The 10,855-nt window shown below is 48.4% G+C and overlaps 1 long non-coding RNA gene across 1 annotated transcript; it reads left to right on the top strand.

The window, feature by feature from the left end:
* Positions 1-9,080: 9,080 nt before the first annotated feature.
* On the top strand, positions 9,081-10,466 carry LOC148108228 (uncharacterized). Its single transcript, XR_015720850.1, has 3 exons — positions 9,081-9,209; positions 9,323-9,378; positions 10,389-10,466. It is a non-coding gene; the product is annotated as an uncharacterized LOC148108228 (long non-coding RNA).
* Positions 10,467-10,855: the final 389 nt, after the last annotated feature.

The following is a 10,855-nucleotide window of genomic DNA, read 5'->3' as shown; positions in this document are numbered from 1 at the left end:
GTAGCACAGAGGTGGTCATGGGAGGGAGGGTCTGCTCTCATGGGCTGCTGCGGAGGAGGGTCTGGGTTGACTTCCACGTCCATCACCAGCCTGGCTGCAGAATGCAGACCACCGTCTCCAGTCCCTGTGATTTGATCCTTTCCCCTAAGAAGGACACATGAATGACATAACTAAGTATGAATGGATGGCTTGACCTTTCAAGTCTTTCCCATATGCTAAGTCACTGATCAGTCTTTGCTTCAGGCCGGGTCTCTGGGACAGCCCACATGGGGTGTGGCAAGAAGGGAGGGCCTTGTGGGCAGAGGACGCAGCACAGATCAGTTGACTTTCTGTTACCACCTTGCACTGGCAATTCTGAACAACTTCGGGGATCAGATACACCTTTCCCTCTGGTGGACTTCTCACCGCATGGACTGGCCTTAATTTTGGGGCTTGAACATTCAGCTGCCAAACTTCCTGGCTGATGGAAGCTAGTATCATTTAGAAGGCCTCACACTTGACTAGCGGAAGCCTTGGAAAATGTTCTGTTTGGCAGGCTACTGAGTCTGGATGTGAGGGCTTTTGAGCTCCTTCCTCCATATTTTTAAACTCTTCACTCTCCCCCTTATAACACTCCCCCGCTCCCATCATTAGACTCCAGAACAAATTGCCTGGCAGTGTGGGGACGGCTTCCCAGCTTCTTGCCAGCAAATCTTCGGCCGTATTACTGACCAGGGCCTCCAGCCAGGAGGAGGCCCAGCCCTGCTCTTCCTCTGGGAAGGCACTCTTAAGGCCCTAAATAAACCTCATAAGTCATGCAAATGCTTCCCAAAGGAGCCTGAAGTGTTTGGCCTTTCTCCGGGGGCAGCAACAATGGTTCACAGGGAACATACAAAATATTACTCACGGTGGGTGCTGTGTCAGGGCCCCTTGGTATTAAGGCTCTAAATAAAGCTTTGTAATGGGTGGAGTGGGACTAGGGGAGGAACTGTAGGCGATCCCGGTAGAAGGGATCTTTGGAGGCACCTCCTGGGAGGGCAGAACCTGGCAGCTGGCCTGGGGGAGGGCAGGGATCAGGGCTCTTCTCACACAGGGCTCTAAGGCCTGGCTGTCAATCGCCCAGGCTCGGGCGGGACGTCCGAGGCTGGCAGCCAGCAGCGTCCCCAGCTGTTCTTGCCACTGTGAGTCTCTTGCTTTTCTGCCTTCAGTTTCCATGAGCAGATTTTGGGGATCTGAGTTTGGGGTGGGGTTGGTGGTGGGCTGAGGCTGGGCCAGAACCACCTGGGGATAGCACCTGACATGGGGACACGGCCCTCACCTGGAACAATATTCTGTGTGTTCCTCCTGGACCGACATGACTGCCCCAGAGGAAGGTCAAGTTCCCACTTTGACAGTAGGCCCTGGTGCACTGGCTTGAGACTGTAGTCCTGGTTCCCACCCGTCTCTCAGCTGTAGGACTCTTGTGTAAGCCATGCAGACCCGGGTTCAGAGCTGTAAACGCAACACTTACTGCAGGCGTGGGGTTCATGACAATGGGTGAGGCTGCTTCCGGCCACATCCCTCCCAGCAGCTCAGCTCCTGCAAGGCTTGCTCTCCCTCCCCTCACCCAGACTCCCATTCCGACACACATGGGCTTCCCCCCTGGGAACCTTTGAGTGAAAATGACATCTTGTTGCTTTCGTTTTTGCTTTCCGATGACGAGGGAGGGCGGCTCTTCTTTGATGTGCTCTGGGGGTTTGTACTTCTGTGAATTGCCAATTCAAATGTAGGTCATTTTCTGTCTGTTTGTTTAATCTTTTACCTATTGATTTGTAGACATTTTTATAGGTTCTTTTTTTTTTTTTTTAAGATTTTATTTATTAGAGAGAGCATGGGTTGGGGGGGCGGGGGGTGGTACAGGGAGAGGGAGAAACGGGCTCCCCACTGAGCCGGGAGTGTGACGAAGTACTTGATTCCAGGGTCCTGGGATCACGCCCTGAGCTGAAGGCAGATGCTTAACCGACTGAGCCACCCAGGCGCCCCTATATGTTCTCATCTTAAACTTCTTTCTCCTCATTAATATTTTCTCTGTTCTATATTTTGTTATATATTTAATTCAGCGTTTTTGTTCTTTCCTTTCACAGCATTTGTGTTCAGAAGGCCTGACTCACCCCAATAGGATAAATATATTTCTCTGTGTTTTCTTCTAATTATTTGGTACTTTTACTTGTTCAACATATGACACTTTTATTAATTCTGAAACTTATTTTTGTGAATGATATTAGGTAAGGGGTAGGTAGGAATCTACTTATGAAGAGCCAAAATTCCATGAATGGCCTATTGTTCCCACAGCATTTCTCAGTCGATTTGAAATGTGCCTTTTGCGGAGCACGTAGCTGTGCATGTGTGTTTCTCTGTACATAGGCGTGGATGTGCATAGCATACGCACGGACATAGATCTGTATATCTGAATTCTCTGCTTCATATTTTTAATGTCAGTATGGGGAAAGAGTGAAGGAGGCACTGTGGTCCTGGGGCCATTTTTGAGGTCTTGGCATTGATCAAGAACCAACATAACAAATCTTTGTTAAGTCTACATTGCTCAGTAGACATTTAACAGATGCATATTTTTGTCTGCCCGCAAAGAGCTGCATTTCCTGGGGCCTTTGCCTTCTGGGAACTCCATGGCCTAGTGGGTGGGCAGATATTGGACATGTTTTCAAGGCTGAGAGACTTATAAATAATTAAATTGGCATTTAAAATCCTGGATTGGATCCTGGAACAGAAAAAGACATTCGTAAAATATTGTTGATATCCAGATGAAGCCTGTAGCTTAGTTATGGTAGGTACAATGTTAATCTCCTAGTGTTGATGAATGGATGACGGTTATGGAGGAGGATAACCGTAGGGGAGGCTGGATAAAGGATATATGGGAACTCCCCATATCACCTTTGTAACTTTTCAGTAAGTCTAAAGTATTCAAGGCTAAAAAGTTTATTCAAACTTAAAAAAAAATCGGCATGCAATGTTAATGCAACACTGGATATGCAATTATGAGCTCCTCTCTGGCAGTCAGTGAACATGATTCGGAAGGGGGGGCCTTGTACGTGTGTGGCTTCTGAAAGACGCTTCATTGACTATTTTCAGAGTTGGGTCTCTTTTTTGCTATCTGTAAAACAGGAGAAAGGTGTGAGATGATCTCTGAAGCTCCTTCCACATTTTGGAGGTAGGGTTATTTGCTCTACACGGAAGTCCCCTCGCTCACAATTCTTCATGCATCTGCAGATTTCACACTCAGTAGATGCCTAATGGGATTTGCTTCCCAGTGGGCCTGGGTCATGCTGAAAGAAGCCAGAAGCTCGGGTGGGAAGAAAATCATTTGAATTGCAGGTCAACAAACTGACCAGCTCTTGTCCTTTGGCATGGCACTTAAATTCTCAGGGCCTCGGTTTTGCTCACCTTTAAATTGGGAATTACAAAACCACTGCCCACTAGGACCTCCACAAGGATTGCCTGTGGTAATGCCTGTGCGAGACCCCTTATAGTACCTGGTGAGCTGTGGGTGCTCCGGGAATGCAGCTCCCTTGCTTCCTCCTCTCACCCTTGGAGCTTTCCTCTCCCTTCAGGTAACACAGCTGCGAAGGAACGAACCCTGCTTAACAGCTGAAATCCCATTTAGAGATCCTCACCGTCCTCTTCTAAATTGTCATATCTCTCTGTGGTAGCATTTCTTTCCGGGTGCTGGGGACAATCAAGCAGGCGAGATGCTTTCTCAGTAATGTAAAATGTGATTTTTCCAGTATGATATTGCATGGGGAGGACATCTGAGTTGAAAGGAATTTTTAGTAGGCTCACTGTCACAAATTGGGTAACAGGAAATAAAACAAACAAGACTCAGGCAGTAGTACACCGGCAGTGTCAAATTTCTTAAAAAGCAGGCATGTCGTCCTGGCAGAGGTTTGAATATCAGCCCCATTCTGGGCACAAAGTGGAGAGATAAAAGCAGGAACTTTGGCAGGGCCCCCATCACACTCCCCGGGAGAACGAGGGCACCATTCCCAGACCTGGCCCGCAAATGGTGTCTCCTGGAGTTGTGCACTGTGCTGCCTCCAGGGGGCGCTAGGCAGTTCCAGGGCCACATCCTGGCTCCCTGAGGCACCTGCCAACGTGGAAAGACCAGATCTCTCTAGGCTCCTCATCTGTCTATGAAATGGGGGTAGGATTAAATGAATCACTAGGATCTATAGCATCCTCTTCAATGCCACCTTTTTGTTTTCATAAACTCTCATTAAAATTAGTTGCATAGAATTTGCTTGTAGGTCAAATTCCCCCTTTACTGAGACTGTCTGAAAAACAGGGCATAATGTGAGAAAAGAGGAATGCAGGTGTCCCCGCACTGTGATGCTATTTTTGTAAAGCTCACAAACAAGATCTAAACAACGTACCATAAAGGGACACGTGTATATATATATGTATGATATGCATATGTGTATATATGTTGTATAGATGCACACTAATATATATATTATATATTATATATCATTATATTAACATATATATGTTAGTATATACAAGCAATCTGACAATGGATGGATACACAATTCAGGTTAAAACTCGCTTCTGGCGGGCAGAAGGCGCAGACAGAATGAGAGAAGGACCTTCGGAAGGTCTCAGTGCTTTGGTGACATTATTTCTCAGGCCCAGCCTGGTCAGTCCGTGGGAATGGGTTTTATGATTTCGCTTTAAATCTTGCTCATACCTGATGTATATTTCATATGTATCAAATATTACACAATTTAAAGAAACCCAAGGCAACCACTCTGAAAGCGAGTTCATGTGAAGAGGTTTATCAGATGGATAAAGAAATCCAAAACACATTATTGGTCACCAGAGGTAGAGACAGCGGCGCAAGACGCTGAAACTCCATGTGACGCTCAGCTTCCACACGCGTTCTGTTCACCCTCAGCACCTGTGGCTTGCTTCCTGTTGTTTCTCAGGCACGGCAGGCCATGGGCTGGAACTTCTGTGTCCCCCAACTTCCTGCACACAGGCTACAATTGTGCTTTCTGCTCTGTTCCCTGTGTGCACCCCCCCCCAATAACTCTTGCCCCAGGGCCGGAGATGGAGGGTGCGACTTTATCACAGGAAGTACATTGCTTGCTTTTTTTCCTCTCACTTTTTCCACCCAGAGCTTGAGGGTCATTCTGCACTTGGAACTCCCATGCCATCCCTCTCTCTATTACCTGTTCCTATTTTATATGGTCTTGTAACCTGTAGAACACCCCCAGCATGAGGCACTTAGGGAATACGCATTTCTTCTCCCATTCCTGGATATGCTCATTCTCAGTTTCTCCATCCCTAAAATGGGCACAGCAGTGCCTGCTTCCAGTGGACATTGTGACAACACTAGGAGAAAGCTCAGTGTGGTCAACCCCCAGCATGGGAACCCGAACGGAGGGGACAATTTAGAGACAGGTTCTTTCCCAAGCTATGTGGCTCTCTTGCTTCAGCAGGCCACTTGGCCTTTTGGTGCCTCAGTATTCCTGTCAAGTGGGGCTATCCATCTCTGCCTGTTTGTGGGGCTCCGAGGCCGTGATGGAAGGGGAAACACTGGGACAGATCAGAAGCATCCTCTGGAACGTGAAGTAGAGGAGCATAAGTGTCTCCAGAGATTTGGAGCATCTGTCCATGCAGTTTTCTGATGGCCCAGTGGTGACACTGCTCCCCGCAGCTCCCACACAGCCCAGCCACATTCACTTGCCTTCCCTTCTGCTCCGCTGCTTGGCTTCAAGGTGAAAGCCAAGCTCACGGGTATGGGATCTGACAAGGCAAAGTTGCTCAGCGGGAACCTGTCATCTGTGGGCCATGGGTCACAGGGAGGTCATGGCTCTTTCTCCTGTTTTCCCCCGGGGGCCAAGGGCAGCTCCTCTGTCTTCCATTGCCTGTCCCTGGTCGGTTCGGGCGGGGAGTTCTCCTCACACCACGGCTGTGACACCTGACACAATTTGCAACATATGGAAATCAGCCTCCATCCGCCTGTGCAGTGGTTTTCAGTTTTCAGGCTCCAGCCAGAAGGTGTTGGGTTGCAGACTGGTCTCTCTCCTGCCCCAGGGAGCAGATGGTGTTCACAAAACAGATTTTTGAATCACTTGTCAAATTAGGAAAGGGAGGATAGCAAGGAGCCACACTGGGGCCTGTGGTCTCAGAATTCAGGCATTCACGACGTACATTAGCCTCCAGGGTGAGAGAGTGGGGCACCCCCTCCACCCTCCTAGTGCTGCGCTTAGGACACCACGCTAATTAGGCCACGTCCCTGTGGCCTGTCATAGTCCTTTTGTTTTTTCGTTCCACCTTGGCTACATTTTAGCCACGTGATCTTGGACAAGTGACCTAACTGCCCTGAACCACAGTGTCATCATCTTTGACAAGGAGAAATGATGCTCTTCTGAGTTACTACGAAGGTTAGAACTAACACAGATGGGATTCCCAGCAGCCTGCCGAAGGCCCAGAACATTCAAGTTGCTCCTGATGTTCGTTGTCATTCTGTAGTATTTGTTGTCACCAGCACAGAAAGCCTGCCTTTTGGGGCACAATGTGGGTATTTGATGACTGCTTATTCTTTGTATAAATGCTAAAATCTTAAAATAGGAAGCTGGAAGGAGTAGAAATTTTAAGCTAAAATCTCTTTGCTCTTTTTCAATTTGAGAAACATTTTCTAAGATTTGGCATAAGTAAAGTTCTTTCTCACCTCTCTTCTCATTGAGGTAATACCACATCTGTTTGCTAAGGGGGCTCTTCCCGAAGGCTGCATGCCCTTTCTTGGTCTGTGCCTCATGGGGGCTCCTTGCAAACTCACCCACTGGCTCCTCAGGCCCCGGTTCTTTGGACAAGCTAGATGTGGAAAGCCTAATAACCAGTCAAGGCTGTGTTCTCACCTCTGACAGATGAGGTCAGGCCACACTTGGCATATTTAAAATGTGTTTTTTTCCTAACTTGCTACCTCCTAACAAAGAAAGAGCCAAATCACACCCTCATTAGCTTCAAAGAGAAATACTGATGTTTGTTTTTTTTCTTTTTCTTACATTGGCAAGAGATTTAGTTTTGCTTAAAGGAAACACAGATGACGCTAATGAGACCGCAGTGTCTTAATTTGCATATTAGATGAGATAAATATTGAGCTAATTAACACCTAGGATAAATTTTCATTGCCTGGGACAATGGTTCTATGGTGATAGTTGTTCTCTGCTGCTTACCCAGGAGCAAAGCAATTTGAAGGGAGACTCACTTCCCCACAAATACTTCAGGCCCACCAAAAATCCTCCCAGGAAATGCTATCCAGGATTCTTATTTTAATTTGTAGTGCATCGTGGATCCTTTTTCAGGTTAACCCTGATCCTATTGGCAAGTGACACCAACGGAAGGTCTGGTGACAGACCTGAGAAGAACATTGTGGGGCTGGGAGGGGCTGGGCCTGTCCCATCCAGGGTTCTGGAAAAGAGTTCGGAAAGAACAATCGAGGTTGGACAGTCATTTATTTTAGCAGCAGAACTGGCTGTGTAATTTGCGGGGCCCAGTGCAAAATGAAAACGCAAGATCCCTTGTTTGGAAGCGAGTCTGTTCAAGATGGTGACAGTAGGATATGAAACCAAGTGTGGCCCCTCAAAGCAGGGGGGACCTGTTCTGCGATACAACCTATGTGCTCACAATGCCTGCCGCCAGGTCTGTTGAAAGTGAGCTTTGTAGAGAAGAAGGAGGGGACATTTTTTTTTTTAAAAAAGGAAATATTTCACACTCAGCTCCTTTCAGTGAATTAAGTGAATATAAATTAAATGAGGAAAAAAGAAAAAAGGATGCTCAGCACTAGGCCTGCCCTGGCTCTGCTCTCCTCTTTGCATCTGTTAGCGCGTGTGTGGTTTCTCTGACTAGGGTCCTTGATCCTCTCTCTGGCTCCCACACTCTAAATTTGCCTCACCACCTTCTGACAATACTTGCTCAACTTTCAACTTCCAAGTGTTAAGCTTTGCTCTGCCTTTTGTATTTTAATTGCTTTCTCTCTTGCTTTTAATGAGCAATCAGGGCTATTTCTTCATTGAGGACTTGCAAATTTCAAGCCTAGTGTTGTGCATATGAAAGGAACAGGTGAAATCTGCATTCTGGGGCATCATTAGCTGTGGGGAGGCCTGGAGTAGCCAGCTATCTAACGGAAAATGTCCACTTAACTTGCAGCCTTAATTCAAAGGAAATGTCAAGCACTCAACTATCTGCTTTGTGGCAATTGTAGAGAAGATGGGAAGGAGGGACGGAGCAGCCATCTGAGACTGCCGCCACTGCCGGAAATGAGCTTGGGTAGGTGCATGGCTCCTGGGAGCGCCTTGGTGGGAGCCCGCGATGAATGCCTGGCATCGCCCATCGGAATGCACTCCTGGCAGCGAGTGGGAGGGAAATAAAGCCGAAATATTACAGGCTAAATGAAGAGAAACCATAAACTCGTCAGCACGGAGTGAAGAACTGGGTCTGTGCAGGGCGCACTGCATCTTCAAATCGTCTGGAAGGAGTGGTCGCTTTTGCCCCAGATCTTGCCTTTGCTGATTCATGATGTTGCCAGCGGGGTATTTGTTTCTTCGAATTTCTGTATTTTTTCAGCGGCCACCTTGGCGTCCTGTATTCAGCTAGCTGCCAATACTTGCCTGTTGATTGACTGACAGAGAGGTAGGAAGCCATCAGATGAGTTTCCTCCCGGAAGGAGTAGAAACCACCTGCCTTCAATTAGCGCCTTTCCTCCAGGCTGCAACTCTTCAGTATGACAAAAGCATCAGGTTACGAAGGGATGTGGGGAATTGTCCTAGCAGTACCACAGATGTCACACATGTCCCAAGCTCTCAGAGACAGCTGAGCTCAATGATAGGAAATGTGGCTTTGGGTCGGTGTCATTTTTACGGGGCTCCCCGGTGCCCTGAAGGACAAACTTTCAAGCTTAGAGCTACAACAGCCATTGCCCCAGATGGGAATGGGGCCTTCAAACTTGCCAGTTTGACTAGTTAGGTCAAATTAAGCAAGCATTTTGTAGGAGTTCAATTTTGTTTATTTTGTTTGTTTGTTTTCAGAAGGGGGGAGAGGGAGAGGAAGAGAGAGAATCTTCCACAGGCTCCAGGCACAGCTCAGAGCTCAATGTGTGGCTCGATCTCACAACCCTGAGATCATGACCCAAGCCGAAATCAAGAGTCGGATGCCTAGCCAACTGAGCCACCCAGGTACCCCTAACTTTTGTATTTGAAACTAAACCATTCAAATGAAATTTATAAAGGCCAGCTGCCTGCTCCCAGCACACTAAAGTTATTGAAAAATGATTTGTTTCTTTCAAAAGGGAGAACCGGACATTTGGAAGATCCGCGTATCCCATTACGGCAGCCGTAGATGTGGGTGAGTGAACACGTCACGTGTCTGTCCTTGTGTGAGCGCATGGGTGCTTCTGCGGGCTTGGCCGTTCGTGGCTCGGTACGGACCTTATCCGGCTGAGCGGTCCATCCTTCAGAAGTGCTCTCTTGGCCGGAACTGTGCCCCGCTGTCTTTGTCTGCCAGGTCTGCGTGCCGTCAGGGAATACCGCACGCTGCGGGGGGGGCTTCAATGACAGAAATTCATTTTCTCCCAGGTTTGGAGGCTGGACATTTGGGATCAGAGTGTCAGCAGGGTTGATTTCTGCAGCCTCTCCCTTTGGTTTGCAGATGGCCGCCTTCGTGTTGTGTCCTTACATGGTCTTTGTGTGTGTGTGTGTGTGTGTGTGCACACGTGCATGTGTGCATCCCTGGTGTCTGCTGTGTCCTAATCTCTTCTTGTGAGAGCACCAGTCATATTGGATGCAGGTCCACCCAAGTGGCCTTATTTTGACTTAATGGCCTCTTTGAAGGCCCTATCTAGAGATTAGGACTTCCACATCTAAGTTTTGGGGACACAGTTTAACTCAGAACAATTGTCAGGTCCCCTCCCCCCACATTACCAAGTGCAAATTGTTTGAGGTTGGAGATGAATTGAAAGCATTTGAAGAGCCTGGGGCGAAGATGCTGTTGGGGAGAAGGATGGAGAGGGGCTTCCTTTAGTGCAGGCCTCAGGCTTCCTCCAAGTCCCTCCAGCCCCCCACCCCTCCTTCCGTGGGTGCGGTGCCCACAGAGCCTGGCATTAGAGGGTGCCGGGCTTTTCCTGTCCCTCTCCTGCCAGTACACATGCTCACAGCCCACAGAGGGCCTGTCTCTGTTGCTGAATTTTACTCTTTGGTTGATAGTGTTATCGAGGTTTTATTAGTGGTGATAGATATTTGGGGATGGGGTGAAAAAATAGAGACTCTGGGGGAAGGTTAGAGCTCAGCACTTTGTTTTGCAATTTGGGTCCTTGATCCATCACCCTTTCTGTCTGTCCCCTGTCCCCTTTCTTAAAGGTGGAGCTGCTGGAAGCTGAAAGGCCTCTGACAAGTAGAGGAAGGTAGAAAGGCAGCAGGGCTTCAGCCGGGACCCAGGTAACTTGCTTTGCTCAGTTCGGCTCGGCGCTGGCCTTGGCTGTTGCCAGGCAGCCTGTAATTCATGGTCTGTGGTCAGGAAGGAAGGCCCAGGACCCACCGCCTGCATGCCCTGCCAGCTGTGGGCCCCTGCCGGGGCCTGTCATGGTTTCTCCCTGCTGGGGAGGCCTGGGGACTGCCACCTCCCAGGTAGCGCGCTCCTCCAGCAACCCCGGGCCAGTCTGTCTGGCATCTGCATTCTGCCCAATATTAAGCAATGCCCTGCTTCTGAAGGCCACTCAGCATGCTGCTCCTCGCCCTTTGAGGCCCAAAATAGCTATTCTCAGTGGTCATTTCACCCTTGGTTCTGTTCTTCCACAGAAGTGATAGTTCACGTTTGACGTCGTGCC

This window comes from Ursus americanus, chromosome 21 (assembly GCF_024610735.1).
Source record: "Ursus americanus isolate L20-20 chromosome 21, mUrsAme1.1.p, whole genome shotgun sequence".
Lineage (NCBI taxonomy): Eukaryota > Metazoa > Chordata > Mammalia > Carnivora > Ursidae > Ursus > Ursus americanus.
Note: the sequence above shows the minus strand (reverse complement) of the source record. Positions and strands in the feature narration are given on the sequence as shown.